Source organism: Alligator mississippiensis, chromosome 2 (assembly GCF_030867095.1).
Source record: "Alligator mississippiensis isolate rAllMis1 chromosome 2, rAllMis1, whole genome shotgun sequence".
NCBI lineage: Eukaryota > Metazoa > Chordata > Crocodylia > Alligatoridae > Alligator > Alligator mississippiensis.
In genome coordinates this window covers 200380571-200396467 of record NC_081825.1, presented here as the reverse complement: position 1 = coordinate 200396467, position 15897 = coordinate 200380571, and the positions used below count along the sequence as shown (strand labels likewise).

General features: G+C 41.6%; 1 protein-coding gene and 1 non-coding gene across 7 annotated transcripts in view; both read left to right on the top strand.

The window, feature by feature from the left end:
• The window catches only part of GALNT18 (polypeptide N-acetylgalactosaminyltransferase 18), a 546174-nt gene that overhangs the window by 62855 nt on the left and 467422 nt on the right, over positions 1 to 15897 (top strand). The window lies entirely within an intron of this gene.
• LOC132248913 (U6 spliceosomal RNA) lies at positions 7807 to 7912 on the top strand. Its single transcript, XR_009460386.1, has one exon. It is a non-coding gene; the product is annotated as a U6 spliceosomal RNA (small nuclear RNA).

The following is a 15897-nucleotide window of genomic DNA, read 5'->3' as shown; positions in this document are numbered from 1 at the left end:
TCATGCACTATCCAGCTGGCCTGATTCTGAGTGCCTTTCTCTGGACTTCAGTGAGTGTTGGATTAGGCCCTAAATAGCTAACTTATGTCACTTAGCTCCTTGTCAGCTACTTGGTAAAAAGAAAATAGTTTAATTCTTTGGTGAAAGTGCTTAAAAAAATTAACCATGCACAACTGCTTATTCATAGATGAGATAACGTACAAGGAGGAACTCTTTGGTGAAATGCAGGTCTCTCGGGTGACATAGGCAGGTTTTAGAAGTGGTGCAAAATGGAGGTCTGACCATTTGAAAGGGCCTGGCTATGCTGGACTCATTTATGTTGATGAATACTTGCTCTGACGGAGAGTCTCATTAAAGCTGATGGAATTAGCCCCTTGAGTAAATACTTGTCATAAGAAGATAGAGCTCAGCTGTGCCTCCCCTATGGGTCCTGTGGAACACTTTCTAAGTGTTAGGGTGTTAACCCCAGCCTTTTTGTTAAATTCCCAATGGGGTCATTCTATTCTACCTTGTAAATCTTCCCTGGAATGCCAGTTGCAAAGGGGTTTAGACTACACTGATGAATTAGTTTATCCATATGTATTATTAGGACATGAGAGGATGTTTGTATGTGGGGTTTCTTTGGGATTTTTAGAATGAAAAGTTGTTAAGTTAAATTTAACTTAACAACTTTTCATTAGCAGTGAAACTTAAATTTAGCTTAACAACAAGCTTATTATCAGTCTGTGAGCTTTCTGAATCCTACCATAATAAATATGACAAATAATGCAAATATTGTATTTTCTTAAAAATTGCCTAGCTGTATACAGGCTTAGTGTCAATTCAGTGCAATGGCTTTTATTGTAGGTTTTCATTCTTTTGTTGAAGTGGAGTAACTGGGAGAGAGGTTAAATACAGGTGGTTTCTCAGTGGTTATATCAACAGGTGTCTGTAAGGTTGGTTTCTGCAGAAGCTCATAAATTTCATATGAAAAGACAGTAGAACCACTCTTTAAATCTTGGCAGCTTTCCATTGCACAACTTCAGTCACAAAAGACTGTGCCAGACAATGTCAATAAATTTAGGAAAGAAAAGCATCCATCAAAGCAGAAATGCTTGAACAGTGTCTAAGGATAGATCCTGACAGGAGTTTCTGTCCTTGTCCCTGTTAAACAACTCCTAGAGGACTTTGATAGATATCAAATACATACTCATGTGAGCTGTCAGATTGACTGAAGGGATTATGTGTAAAGCTTGGGTAACCCATGTCACTTCTGGAGTAGCAAGAACTTTGTTTGGCTTATGGCAACAGCAAGGCCAGCTCTGTTACAGAGCAGTCAGGAAAGACCTAGAATGATCTTTGTACATGGAAAGTGCCTGCCTTAATAAAAATAATGCTGAACATTCAGATCTGCTAGAATTATGTTTCTTTCTAAAGTGATGCTTTCACTTTGAAAACCTAGACAGCTGTATAAAGAAAAAAAAGAAAGTGATAAGTAAGATCAAGCACCCCTGCTCCCCTTCCAGCAACTGGTGAAGCATAGTACTAGTTGCCTCCTGCTTGTAGCTACTCCATTGTTGTCTGTCCATTCCTGATCCTGGTGTAATTTACATCAATGTTCGAAGTCAGTGTAAAGCATGCTAGGGTTTGTGTTCATCTGTGTATTTCCAGAGGAAGTCTGAAACCTCCATTTTTGAAGCTGATATCTTAATGAGTGGATCGTCCTTCCTCTTTTTGAGCTGTCTTGTTTGTTGCTGTAGTCACACTGATGGGATGGTTGTCTTATTGATGTGGAAAGCACACTGCATGTTTCTGAGTAATGTTAAAAACCCCCCACTATATACAATCCCAGAAAATGATAAATTGTGAATCATCCTTGTAGGAAGGCTAGCATGAGATACTTTCTTCAAACATATGACATCGCTCAAAGGGTCCAATTCCTTTGCCCCCTTCTAGTACTAACTATATTTGAACAATCCCTTAATGTACCCAATTTCATCAAAGCCGAGAAATTGTCCTCCACTTTGGCCCCCCCAAATTTAACTGCTCTTTTTTTTTTTTTTCTAAGGTGCAGTGTTGCGGGGGAGGAGAGGGTTGTTCTCTGAATGATAATCTTCTGGTTTGTTAAAATGCAGCGCTTCTAATTTTATTTTTCTAATGGGTAATTCAATGCTTTATTTACAATATGTGATAATATATCTCCATTGATCCAATACGTTGGTCTATTAGCATCCTGTTATATGACTGTACGAGTGAGAAAACAGTTTGCAAGTGAATCATTTTAATGACTGAATGATCAAGCTTCTGCTCAGACAGACTAAGCTACCTCCATATTATGTAAAGAAAACATTTCCATAGCAACCTATTAAAAACACCCAACGGTTTTGTCTTGTAGTGTATATTTCTGTTATGTCTTAGTGGTGTGCAGTCATTTGGGCTGTAGCTGAGCCATGGAAAGGATTTTTAGCATGGCAGAGTAACAAACATACATACACCCAGGTTTAAGTTAATAGTATACGCCTTCTGATTAAAAAAAAGAAATTAATTTTCTAAAATGTTAACCAGAGTTTAAAATATAAGAAAATAATATTTTCTGGTTAGCCAGCCTTTTACTGACACATTGTGTCCCAGTGTTATAAGAATGATTCAGCAGAGGCTCCTACAAGGGAAACAGGGCTCATCCTGCAATAGGACTCATACAGAACAAGATAAATTGTGCAGGGCTGTCCCATAAATATGGTCACTGAAATAAGCCAGTAAATTGCTTTAGGTTCTCTGTGCTTGGGTCCTGATTCTGCAATAGGACTCATGCAGGTGGATTGGCTATGGCAACTATTTACATAGCTGAAAGTATGCATATGTGCAGGAGCAAAATAGATTAATCTTTTGGTCACGTAGAACTCATTGCTATATCAGATGTAATTGCTGAATCAGATGTAAAGGACTCAGAGACTAAACCCCCAAGGGTCTGCAAGACTCTAAGGGGTGCCTGCTCCCCTTTTAAGCACGTCATTTTAATTTTATTGTATTTTTTAATATAGCGCTCCAGAAACATGCCAGATAGCTTTGCAATACAAATAGGAGAATGTGGACTCTGGCCAGAAGGGTGCAATCTACATCACCACTCTGGCAATGTGAATTGTATGGAAAGACTCTTTTGCGATTGCAACAGCCTTCCCTACCCCTGATTTCAGTGAAACTGAGCAGGCATAATGGTCTGTCTGCAGGGATCAGATTGCAGAATTAAGGCCTTATTTTATAGTTGGGGTACAATAACTGGGAATAACAAATACTAGATCTGGGTGAGAAATGGCAGGGCTTATTACAGTACTGTATTTGCTCACATACTACACACACCCCTTTCTCAAAAATCAGCTGCTGGAAATGTGCACACATTAAGCAAGATAATATGGTAATAGCAGCTTCTATAGCATGAGCCTCTGCTGGAGAAAAGAGAAAGTAATGAGGCATGTGCTTGTGCTGCACAACAGGCAGTGCATTGAGCATGCAGGGTTCCCTACTTGCTAGCTTTGGACAAAAGGAGGCCTGCCTGGTCACTGCACTGCCCATGTGAAGTGTAACTTTCCCTTTCCCCTGGCAGAGGCTCATGCTGCAGAAGCTGCTATTGGCTCAGCAGGAGCCTCTGACCTGGCACCCAAGGCTTGGCTCCGCTCTGGTTCCTTGCTTGCCAGCAGCATAAACAGGAGCAGCTGCAGTTGGAGGGAGCAATGACCTATGGCTGCTCTGGTAACCTAGCTGCTGGCTGGCTGTGGACAGTTCCTCCATCAGCAATAGCTCTGCCTCTCAATAGCAGCAGCACGAGGGTGTCTCTTTGGCACCTGCAGCATTACTTTCCCTTTCTTACCCTCCTTTCACTTTTTTAAAGGGGCACCCTCAAGCTGCTGCTGGCAAGCTTTACTTTGCCTTCTGACAGCAGGGCGCACATCTTGGTGTGTGGTATGCCAATAAATATGGTAATGCCACTCGGTTTCCTGTGGACATCTAAATGGTTCAGTTTAAATTAATTTAAAAATGTATTTACTGTATGATGTTGCTTATTATTTATTTACTTGTTTCCTAGCGATGTCAAGAAAAATGAGTTTGTTTCCTCTAGGTAAAAAATGCAAAGACTTAACACCCAGGATCTAATTTCTGAATAAGAATGGAAGGTATTTAGTTTGGAGCCTTGTAGGAGCAGGCCCTATTTAATACTCAGAAGTACCCTTTGATATTGTTTTCTACCCCTAATTGCTTATTCACAAGGTGTGTGTTTTTCAGATGTATACAGAAGAGATGTGCACATCAATATCCTTAATATCCCTCCTTTGATGTCAGTCAAATGACACCAGGAAAAATGTGTATGCTGTCATTGAATTTTGCTGCACATATCCTTGACTGGCATTTGTTTATTAATGGGACTGATAAACCTGGATGCATGCACTGTGTAGGACATGATTCCTAGATACTGATTGAGTAGTTCATTTAGGTCAATGATTCTTTGGTGGCTACTGGTTGCAGGGCAGCGTTTGATTCAAGTTGCCTGATCTTTCTGGGAGTCAAGCTTAGACAAGGTAAGACAGAAGTCTCTATGTGTTGGGTATTCTGTGTTGCCAGTTTTTAACCTCTAGCTTAAATCAGCTGCTTCTATTTCTCTTGGGGCTTGGATTCCAGGGGCACCTTTGAAGAGCTGTCATTTTACCCAGCAGGTATTTATGCTGCAGCAGCTTTATCTCTGTGTAGTGCTGATATCCACTTTTAAATAGCTGTGACATCAATAAACTCTCAGACCAAATATTCTAAGAGTAAATTAAAATAGCATGATGTTTCAAGGTTGCATTATTTCAAAGGAAAATGCAACCTCTGGGAAGGTAGAAGGCTCAGATTATGGAACCCCCAGTTAACAGGAAAAAGAACCTAATGGATGACTCCTTGATTTATAACTTTCTGTCAGTTTGATTGTCATCTGTCATTTATGCAGGCAAGTTCAAGCCCCGGAACCCTCCAGTGCTCTGATTTCTAATCACATCAGTGGGAGTCAAAGGAGCTCAGTATTACAGATCCTAACAGGTTAGAGAAATAAGGCAAAAGGGGAACAAGATTTTTCTCTCTTGTTCTCACTGCCATGAGTTGCCCCTAAGAGAGGTGAATATCTTGAAGGGTCTGCTTGGATATTTAGCCACACAGGAAATCTGTTGATGATCATCTTTATCTTCTAAGTGTAACGTAGTTGTGTTTGGCTAAAATTTACAGAGCTTGTGGAATTACTCTTTAGAGAAATCATTGGACATATTGAAAGCAAATCTGGACACATTTAAAATGGAAACCAGAAAGAACTCTATTCTTCATAAAGGATCATTTTATTAATATTTCTTTGAACACATTAGTTTTTCAAGTTGATACTCTCCCTTCCTGCCAATTTTAAGCTTGTAAACCTGTATTAAATTTCAGTTGCTGAAGATGGGGACAGTGTTTCTGGCAAATGTGTACACAATGTTAGAAAATATTCCTGCTTGCTTTTTAGATTAAGCAATTGAATTTAATACCCAGATAAGACTGCTGTGTCTTGGCTGCTGTTTGCTCTAAGTCATGCTGTATGCCATGGTTTTGATAGATTTTAGTAAGGCTAACAGTTGTGTTCTGTTGAACGCCAGTTTTCTTTGAACTTAATCCAAACTTTTTTAAAGGTTCAGAATAGTTCTGAAAAAGAGGCCCCTTCCTCCTCTGATGTATCTTCATTATCGTGATTTTCTAATATTCCCCTGACACCCCAACATGTAATGCCAATCCTGTGAATGACATTAGCCAAACCCTTTCTGTCTTTGCCATCTTGTACAGAACCTTGTGATCCAGTGGGTAGGTACAAAACTGGGACTGGGGAAAACCAGGCTCTGATGTACCCAGTTCTTGATCCCTCCATGCTTCAACTCCCCATCTGTAAAATAGTACTACAATAATAATTAAAATAGTGATGGTTCATTCAAATATAGTACCAGCTGGGCTCTGAGCTGAAGCCTGTGGTTTTCTAACTATGGCTCGCAGCACCACACTGAAGACTGCAAATGTTTTAGATGTCTCAAGGCAGAATCGGATGAAAAACCTAGTACTGAGTACCAGAAACTCTTGAGTTCCCCTCCTGCCTATGATGTGTCATCTTGACCAAGTCATTTCTCTTCTTAGGGTACATCTATATGGTACAAGGCAGTGCTGGGCTGAGACATCATGTTGACTCTTTACTGGCTAGCTCTTGAAGTAGAATAGCAGCACTGCACAAATGTAGTTGATCTACTTCTGGTTTGGGAGATAGCATGTGTACAGCCAGAGTGTCATGTCTTGGTGGTACAGCAGTACCCTAAGATTTGTTGACATACTTTTTAGTGATTTCCTTTTTATGGAAAGAGAGTAACAATAACTACTGTCTCCACAGTGGTGATGGAAGAAAAATTAACTTGAGCTAGTATAGAAAGGATTTTTGGGGTGGGTGATTACCTTTTATTGGACCAACTGTATAGGTAGGAGGGGCACACAGATAAACTTTTGTGTATCACATAACCCTTCCTCAGGTCTCATTAGCTTGAGCTAGTTTAAAGTTTTGAAGGGTCACATCTTACCTATCATTGTTTTTAGTAGCACCAGAATTATCTCTCTTGCTCTGCATTCTCTTCCTCTGTAAATAATAGCGTAATTTATTTTATTTGTAGCCACTCTGCTATGAGCTGATGGTTTTAGTTACTTTTTCACTTGAACCCCCAAGTTCTCTACCTGATCAGAGCTCTGCCTTGTGTTTCCTAGAGGAAAAAAACTAATGTGGGAGTGTAGTGACTAAACAAGAGATTGATTTAGCTGGCAAGTTACAGACGAATCTCTTTGTAGTTATTAAGAGCTATGCCATGGCCAGTAATGAAGAGCAAGAGTAGTAATCAATTTATAATTGTAAAAGTATCAGACATGAAAATTGGAAAGTGTGTTTTATGTAGTGCAAGAGAATTGAGAGGTTCATCGTGAATGTGCTAATATATTTTGTAAGAGTCAATGCAGTCCTGGAGTACATTCTCTGACTTAAAATAAGAGACATGCCAGGCAGCTTTAGTGCCTGACAGCTATTTTAATGCACCAGAAGTGAAACTTAAAAGGAAAACCGCTGAGAGGTAATTTCTCTGTTCTGACCAGGACTGTCTGTTATTAAATATCTGCCTTCTCCTTAGATAGATGAATATGTGTAGACAATCTGTAGCCTATGAAAATGCTGCTCAAAGTGAGGGATGTATTAAAGCCATAGAATTTTTATAGAGATTTAAAATAATTGAAAGTTTTGGGGATGAACAGATTCAGGGTTTTGGTTTAACTGAATACAATCAGGGTCTTTGTACTCTGTGATGCCACAGCTGTAGATTTTTGCCACAGAATCCAGTCCTTTCTGCAGAATTGTGTGCCAAAATAACCAAATCTTTCTTTCTTTCTTTCTGCTCCTCGCCCTGTAACACCCCCGGCTGCTCAAGCTGCGGACACACGTCCAGCGGGCCAAGGCCTTGGACTTTGCCTCACGCGGGTCGAGCCCTGAGGCTCCCCATGGGTGTCCCCGCTTGTGGAAATGTAAATATGTCAATAGACCTTTGGCTCGCTATGGTTTTTAGTCTAGAGTGTACGGGCAGGCCTTGCAGGCTGTGAGCCCAGGACCATGTCCTTGAGGCCCAGGTGTTCGGGCCAACCTGTACATACTCTTTACTGGCCCCAATTTGTCACCCTCCCTGGAATAAACGCCTCTTAAAAGTCAAAGTCAAAAGTCTTTCTTTCTATGACACGCAAATTCATGAAGCGTTCCATATTTTTGTGCTTGCTTCGGCAGCACATATACTAAAATTGGAACGATACAGAGAAGATTAGCATGGCCCTGCACAAGGATGACACACAAATTCGTGAAGCGTTCCATATTTTTACTAGCACTGGTGGCTGTGTGGCAGTGTTCTTGCCTATGACATAGGAGATCTGAGTTCAAGTCCCAGCTATGGTGACTTGGGGTGAGTGAGCTAACAAGGAATTCTTTCTTTCTTTCTTTTAATGCTAACTTTTCTGGCTTTTAAAAAAACCCTTTGAAAACATGAACATAGTCTATGACTCCAGAGAGCTCTGAAAGACATTGGCTGCTCCTTTGATCTCTGTGGGTTTTTAAGTCAAAATGTGAATGTGTTGGTGACAGCATAATAGAGTTTTAAATCAAAATGAATAATGTAGAAGCTATTATAATGGTTTGTGTCATTTACTTTGGTAGTTAATTAATTAGAATCTGCATTTTAGATGTTTAAATCAGTAATTGTCCATTTTCCTGTCTATGGAACCAGAGTATTGTGGAGTCTTAGGATCTTGCTGTGCAATGTGTGGTCTTGAGCCCACAAAACCCTAGCCCAGGGGCAGTTGGAAAATTGTAATTCAGTTTTTGGATTTTGCATCCCAGTTATATTCTAGAGGTCTTAAATCTGGCCTGTCTAGCAATGGACAAACAGGACATATTTCCTTGGGAGTTTCATTGCAAGTTGTGTAGCAGTATGCTTGCTTTAGCTGCATGTATACTAAAATTAGATATCTAAGTTGAAGAGACAATAGAGCCTGGCAAATCATAGATTGCCCTTTGAATTTTAAGGCCCCAAAAGAAAAGACTTTTACTCAGTTGTGCACCCTGAAAGCTTTCAAATTGACTAAAACTTAATGTTTGGGGGTGGTGTCAAGTACTTTGGTAGTCAGTCAGTTTGTTTGCTTAAAAAGCCTTTACTTTTGTCCAGGGTGAATGTACTTAGGCTTTGGTAAGTAACTGCCACTAGAAACTCTGAAAAATCCTATTTCATAGTCACTCTCTTCCAGGCAACAGTCAAACCTAGAACAGATTGTGCTCAGATTTTGTGGTGAGCCTCTTTCCCCCTTTTGGTGTGTCAGCATGACCCCAAAATTCATAGTATTTCTATGCCTTTCTTGAAATCTGGTGCAGATATAATAGGCATGGTTTTGTCTCCATTGTCCTAGTCCCCTACTGACTGTACAAGCTACAGTAACTTGTACAGAGAATACATCTTTTCAGTGTATTGACAAAGTTGTTCCTGGAAGAGAGTTAAGTGAACCAGAGAATGAAGCAGAAATGTTCTTGTGTTCTGCTTTACAGAAATGTATCCCAATTCCCAGGTGATTTGTGTATTACTTAGCATTGATCACTTTAAATTTTCCTACCGTCTGAAACCCTTGGCATGACTGAAGCTGGGATTTTTAAAATCCACTTTTACCGATTTTGCTTCCACCCTGCTTTAGATGTAGTCACTGCTGTTGTCTTGTGGCAGTATTCTCTGAGAGAAGCCAAACAAGATTCAATTGCAACTTGCTTGTCATTCTTAACTATAGACTGTTCATGACAGAGGAAGGAGCCTAGTGGAGAGTCTTGCAAATGTGTTGGAACTGATCTTGTTCTCTCTACTCTTTAAAGCTGCCTATAATGATTCAAATATATACCTCTAAAGTACTCTCTTTAAACTGGTTCTCTGTGAACTGGGTCAACATTACATGTGGACATGTACTCCATGGCCCAGCGGGAGGGACCCGGCATGGGAAGGAGCGCTGTGCTGCTGTGGCCACCAAGGTGAGGTGTGCCCTGCCTGCCAAGCAGCTGTGCGGGAGCAGAACGTCGCAGTGCTGCCACTACCATGCCTCACCATGATGGGGTGGTGCTCCCTTCTCTCCACCACTACCTGGCTGCCATGTGCACGTATGCGCATGCACATACATGTGGTGCCCCCTGCATCCTGCTCTCCCTAGCCCCAAGCAGCCCATTGGAAGCTGGACCTTTGCCAGCCTGCAAGGGAAAACCTGCGGTTTCCCAGGTTTTTTCTTTTTTAAAGGAGAAAATTCATATTTTTCCACAGCAAATGCAAAACCCGGATCCCTGCTGATGATATCCTGACAGAGTGCTTACAAACCATCTAAACCGAGGGAGCCTGATGTGACCGGTACTAACTGACCAAGTCTGTTAGGCACCAAACATCCCATGATGTGAGTCTGGTCATTTCTCTAGGCACCCCACACTGCATTGCTTCTCACCCCTTGACTGCTGTAATGGACTATTCTGGTGCACATCTAGAACTCTAGTGCTCCCCTTTTGTTCTTTTTATGGCACTTTTTTATCAATGATCTCCCTTGCAGTGCTTGTTTAATAAAAGCTATTTTGTTAACAATCAGTTGTGTGTGTCCTCACTCACTACTTGACTATGCCCCCTCATCCTGCCCCTGCAATGCAAAAAGATGGGTCCACACACTCCCTTCCACCTTCTGGGGCACCTGAAGTCAAGCAGGCATGCTTCAGTCAGGTGTAAGCTACTGACCTTTACTGAACTGTTTAGTAGAGAAAAGTGAAAATGCCCCAGCCCCATGTCACCCATCTCTTGGAACAGCGAGTGCATGGAAGCATTACCTCTCACAGTTGCCCAATGCAAGGCATGCTGGGCTGGGTGCTCACTCCTACCCTCTGGTGCCAAAGCGTCACCTTTTAGACACTAAAATGTTATTGTTCTACCTGGAGTGGTAGGGCACTATATTTGTGGACACTTTTGACCCATGGCAATTGTATACTGGTTCCCAATCAGTGACATTTGGGAATTGTTCAATAGTTGTACGCGATCATACCCCAATAGAGCACCACTTAATAGATGAGTTTGAATGGTTCCTTACATTAAATGCATGCTCTCTCAAGTCATTGTGAATACTTGGAGGGGAAGATAGAACTTAGTGCAAGTAAAGGTAGAAAAATCTAGCCACATCAAAGTGAGGTCTGGAGAGAATAGGCAAATATATGATTAACTGAATTTGGAAAATTGAATGAAAGGTTTGGCAGGATCTGTTTTGGTTAGTCTGATCAACAGAACCAAATTTAATTAGCAGAGCATTTTATCTGCCCCTTCTTGAGTTCTAGCACCTTTTGCCTACCTGCTTGTCCTACCAAGAAATACAGGAGAGAGGAATTATAGTGTGTGAATCTCCCATCACCGTTAACTCAAAATAGCAAACTATGGGATTACCTTAACAACAGATGGGGACAAATAAGACCATAACTGGACCAGTTAAAACTGGGCCAGACTGGTCACTTTTATAGTAGGAGAATACTAAAATGGAGAGCATGGAGCAGAGGTGGGCAAAATATGGCCCGTGAGTTGGATCTGGCCCACCAAGGGATTTTATCTGGCTTGCAGTGGGTCCCTTGGTCCTGTCCAACCCAGGTGTGGGGGGACAGCCTAGGACAGGGCATGTGTAGTCAGTCCCACTGCCCCTGGGCACACAAAGGGTCTGGGGCAGTGCAGCATCCAGATTTGGCTTCCTGGCAGTCCCAGTAGTGGTGGCTCCTAGCTGCCACAGACAGTGTTGCTGCTGCTGGACACTGCCTTGCTGCCTGAACACCCTGGCCCATCTGCCACGCATCCACCTCTGGGGGCACCAGATGGAGTGGGTGGGTGGGGTCTACATGGAGCCCGACCTGGAACCTATGCAGGCAGGGCACACTCAGCCAAGAGGAGGGGGTGGGATGGGCAGGTGGGGCTGAGGCCAGGATTGTGGAGCGATGAACGTGTGGGGCCATGCATACCTATCACCAATTCAAACACATACACTATACACCCCAACAGTTAGACACAGATCACTAATTCGTATATCATGCACACAATGATATATATATATACACACACACACACTCACCAGTTCACACACATACAACCCACCTACACATACACACCAGTAAATTCCTAACTTGGATGGTATAGTGTGTATGTGTGTGCTTGGGGTACCTGGGATACTTGGGGAGAAGGTTCAGGTGAGAGAGAGAGAGAGAGAGAGAGAGAGAGAGAGAGAGAGAGAGAGAGAGAGAGAGTTAAAGTGTAGGGAGTGCAAGTTGCCAGAACCAGGATTAGAACCGGTGGACTACAGAGAAGCCGGCTGAGGAACTGAGTCTTGGGTTTACTTATGGTAGACTGAGGCTGGAAACTGAGGCAGACAGCTGAGATATTGTGGGGCGGGGGGGGGCGGGCACATAAGTGGTGGCAGGGAGGAGACAGCCAGGAAAGAAACTGAGGCAGAAACCTGGTTGCTCAGGGGCAAAGGAAAAGGCAGTGGGGATAAGACAGTGGCAAAGAAACAAGGGGTTAGGAGGCAGAGAGGAGCTCAGGACAGGTGTTGGAGGTGGCAGTGAGCCATAAGCAGGAGAAGGAAAAATGAGACAGAAGTTAGAGGGGCGAGGAACAGAGATTGGAGCAGGGCCAAACCATAGTAAAGCAAAACCCAACTTAGGGGTCCAAATAACAGTTTTATTAAACAGATAACACACTACACAGCCGCATGAAGTTATTGGTTCACACACTCTCTCTCTGTCTCTCACAATGGCAGCAGGAGAAAGAGACTCAGTGGAAGAGTTGGTGTCCAGGTAGGGAAGAGAAGCAGAGTCCAAGTCGTTGGTTGAAGAGGGGGTGGGGGTGATAGCTACCTATCCAGGCTGGAAAGGGGTCCTTGTCCAGTAGATTTTGTCCAGAGTGGGGTTGCCGGCAGGGCCTCTGGGTGGATAGGTGGTGTGGCATGGTGCTGGTCCAGATGGAGAGGCATCCCAAGGAGTCAGTCTTAACTACCCCTTTTTATGGGGCAGACTACCTCTGATCTCCTATGGGGAGGGCCTGACCAGGCAGTGTCAGTCCTGTCCCAGAGGGCTCCAGGTGTTACTGAGCATGTGCAGCCTGGCACAATGGTGGGTTGCTTCATCTTTTGTTTCTTGAATGCAGATGGGTGGTTCCAAGGGCTGGGTTGTTGGTCCAGGTATTGGTGTTGATGGTTCGGTCATTCAGAGAGAACGATCTTTAGACCTACTGCCATTGTCTCTCAAGCACACTCATTCATCCCCAATCATTCAGGAACCAAGTTACATAGGAGGAGTAGGTGTGAGTCATGGGTTATACAACTGGGCCTGGGGATAGGATGGAGACTTGACAAACAAAATGGAAACTTGACATGACTTATGCTAACTTACATATGTAGGCCTAAATCATATAGTACCAGTAAAACAGTAATATAGAACAGTAAAAATCAATATAAACATTATACAATATAAAGAAGGAGAAAAAAAACCCAAAACAAATAGAACTTGCTACCAAAATAAAATGCTGAAGCTTATCCCATGTCTTAGCTCACTTATACTTATCTATAGAGAATAGAGAAGGAAAGAAAAAGTCAGAAATGGTTGGGGAAGGGGAGGGAATACATTTTAAAGGAGAAAAAAAAAAAAGAAAAACGGGGGTTTGCTACAGTGGTGCCATCCACCCATCCTGCTCTTGGATGCTGGTCCTTGCCCTCCTGCCCACCCCATTCCACCTGCCCAGACAAGTGCACTCTGCCCATGGGGGTCTCAGCCCGGTCTCCATGGAGACCCCCCACCTGCCAGCTCTATTCAGCCCCAGGTGACAGTGTAGTAATCTACCACTTAGGGAATTTTAGTGGGCTGTGGGGAGTGAGGGAAAGGGATGGCTGCTGACCTGGCCTGGCTTGGCAGGGGAATGGGAGGGGGGGTGGAGATCCAGCCCACAGCAGTTCCCCAAAACTCCATAAGTGGCCCTCCAGCCCAAATAATTACCCACTCCTGGCACAGAGGCTACAGAAACTCTTAAACTTTACAAAGTGAAAAGCAATTAGGCTTTGTTAAATACAAGAGAAAAGTTGAAAATGAGCCTTCCATTAAGATGCGTTCTACTTTAAAGGCTACAGAAAGAAAAGATGTTACAAAGCAATTTGAACTAGTGCCAAATACAAGAACAAGGAAGTGTGAAATGAAGTTAAAGAGAGACTGGGAATTGAATCAGAATTCTTTAGATAGACAAGGCAGTAATAGGAGTCATTACAAAATATTATCTTTTAAAAGAAAGGCACAGGTATCATTATTTGGAGAAGTACAAAATGTCATGGCATAAAACAGCTAACTTGCAGGATAGAAGTTTGGAGGCCTACGTGCCTCTGCATTCTGCTTTCCCCATTCCATAGTATAATGTTTATGTTAGTGCTGCATTGCACTGGTATTTGGAAAATGTCATTGATGAGCAGTAAAGCATAAGATCATTTCCAAGATGGTAGGCTGTGTGCTTCCCTTTATTTTTTCCTATAAAGGAAACGGGAAAGATGCAACAAAATTAAAAAGCTACAAACTTAAATCAGATAAAAGGAAATAGTTATTACAACATTAACTCCCTTGGCCCCCTTTTTTTCATTGTAGGCTACCGCTCTGGTCCTGACTTAATTCCGGATTTAACAGTGTCAGGGTTGTTTTTCAGTTCACAGGAAACCCTGCTTCTGTTACAAAAGTACTAATATAATATTATGTTTCCTAGTGACCTAAAATTATGCAAATGCTAAGTCAGTAGCAGACGGAGTCAGATATCTAACACCAGGGAGTAGGAAAGAGAGGTTACTTTGTTTTCCCAGACACATTCAGCTGCTATAGAAAGCTTAACATGCACTTGACTGAAGAGTTGTAGGCATTCATGTATTGACCTATGAGTTGGTAGATATGGTAAAAACAGGGGAAAACAATTACATGGAAAATCAAAATTCTGCTCCTCCCTTCTAGGTTTATCAGGTTTCAAAGTGGAGCAATCTTTCGCCTCCTCTCTTTTTTTTAATTTTTTTTTTTTTTTTACAAAATACATATTTACAAATTTGAAATTCATATTTTATTTTTCCTCTCTGCTTCTTTCTGTTGGTAGGAGCAATAAAAATAAGCACTACCACTGTAATTGGATGTTTTCTCACTTTTCTCCTTTTTTAAATTTTGAAGTGGTAGTCCAAAAGGAAAATGGAACAGATAGAAAGAAAATAAGTATTACCCACCCATCAACTGTAGACTTACATTCAGGGGAAATCAGGAGAAAAGGGATCAAAATACATCTCCAAACTTTTTCAGGTTTTTCTTGCAGTTGTGTTTTGAAAATGAACATAAATATTTCATTTCAAAGCGAAGCAAATATTTTTATTCTTTTTTCAAAATTTCACATTTTAAAAGTTGAATCAAATTGACATTACCTATGAAAATCTAGTTTTAGACAAGTTTCTATCATATGCAGGAAAATTCTCATGGAAAAATATACCAGCTTCTAGCTCTCGATGCAAACATCAGGCCCAGTCTATAAGTCAGTACTCAGGTAAAGCTCTGGTTTACTAGAAGACTAGTTCTGGGTCCATCATATCTGAATCATGCAAAATATCCTATAGTCACTTCCAACATACCACAAAAGCTTGAGACATTTAATGAGAAGTTGCTAGTCACAGATGTAACTGTGTAATAAAGGCTGTTAATAAATTTCTCAAACTGACTTGCTCAGTAAAACTTTTAAGAGCTTCTTTTTAATTTTCATACTCTAGCTCCACAAATTGGTAATGATTTCATATTGTAGCTGTATTTGGTGTTTTTTCACTTGCTGAGGGTAGAAAAGGTTAATTGGAAATGTCAAGTTGTTTTTTCCTCTTATAGTTTCAGCACTGAAAATCTTTATAGATGTGATAAGTGCAAGTTTGTGACTGTATTTAGGTTAATGTTTGAGATCTACATATTGCATCACATAATGATTTATAACATCCTTTAAAAAAGAATTTTAAGGCCACAACAGATCTTTTTTTCTTTTGGCAAAACTCATACTGTCAGTTCCAGGTGAGAGAGAGCTGGTGTCATGATTTCATCCACAAAATGAGAGTATAAAAGACCCATTGGGCACCTTGAACAGGTTAACAGTGTGATACTGCTTCACAGCTGCTGACTTTTTATTGGCTTTTATTATTTCTTGCAGGGTCAAATTGCGTAATTAGGAAAATATTTGGAAATTCACAGCACAGATTTATGTGGAAGGACAGTTATTCTTTTTCACTGCATGG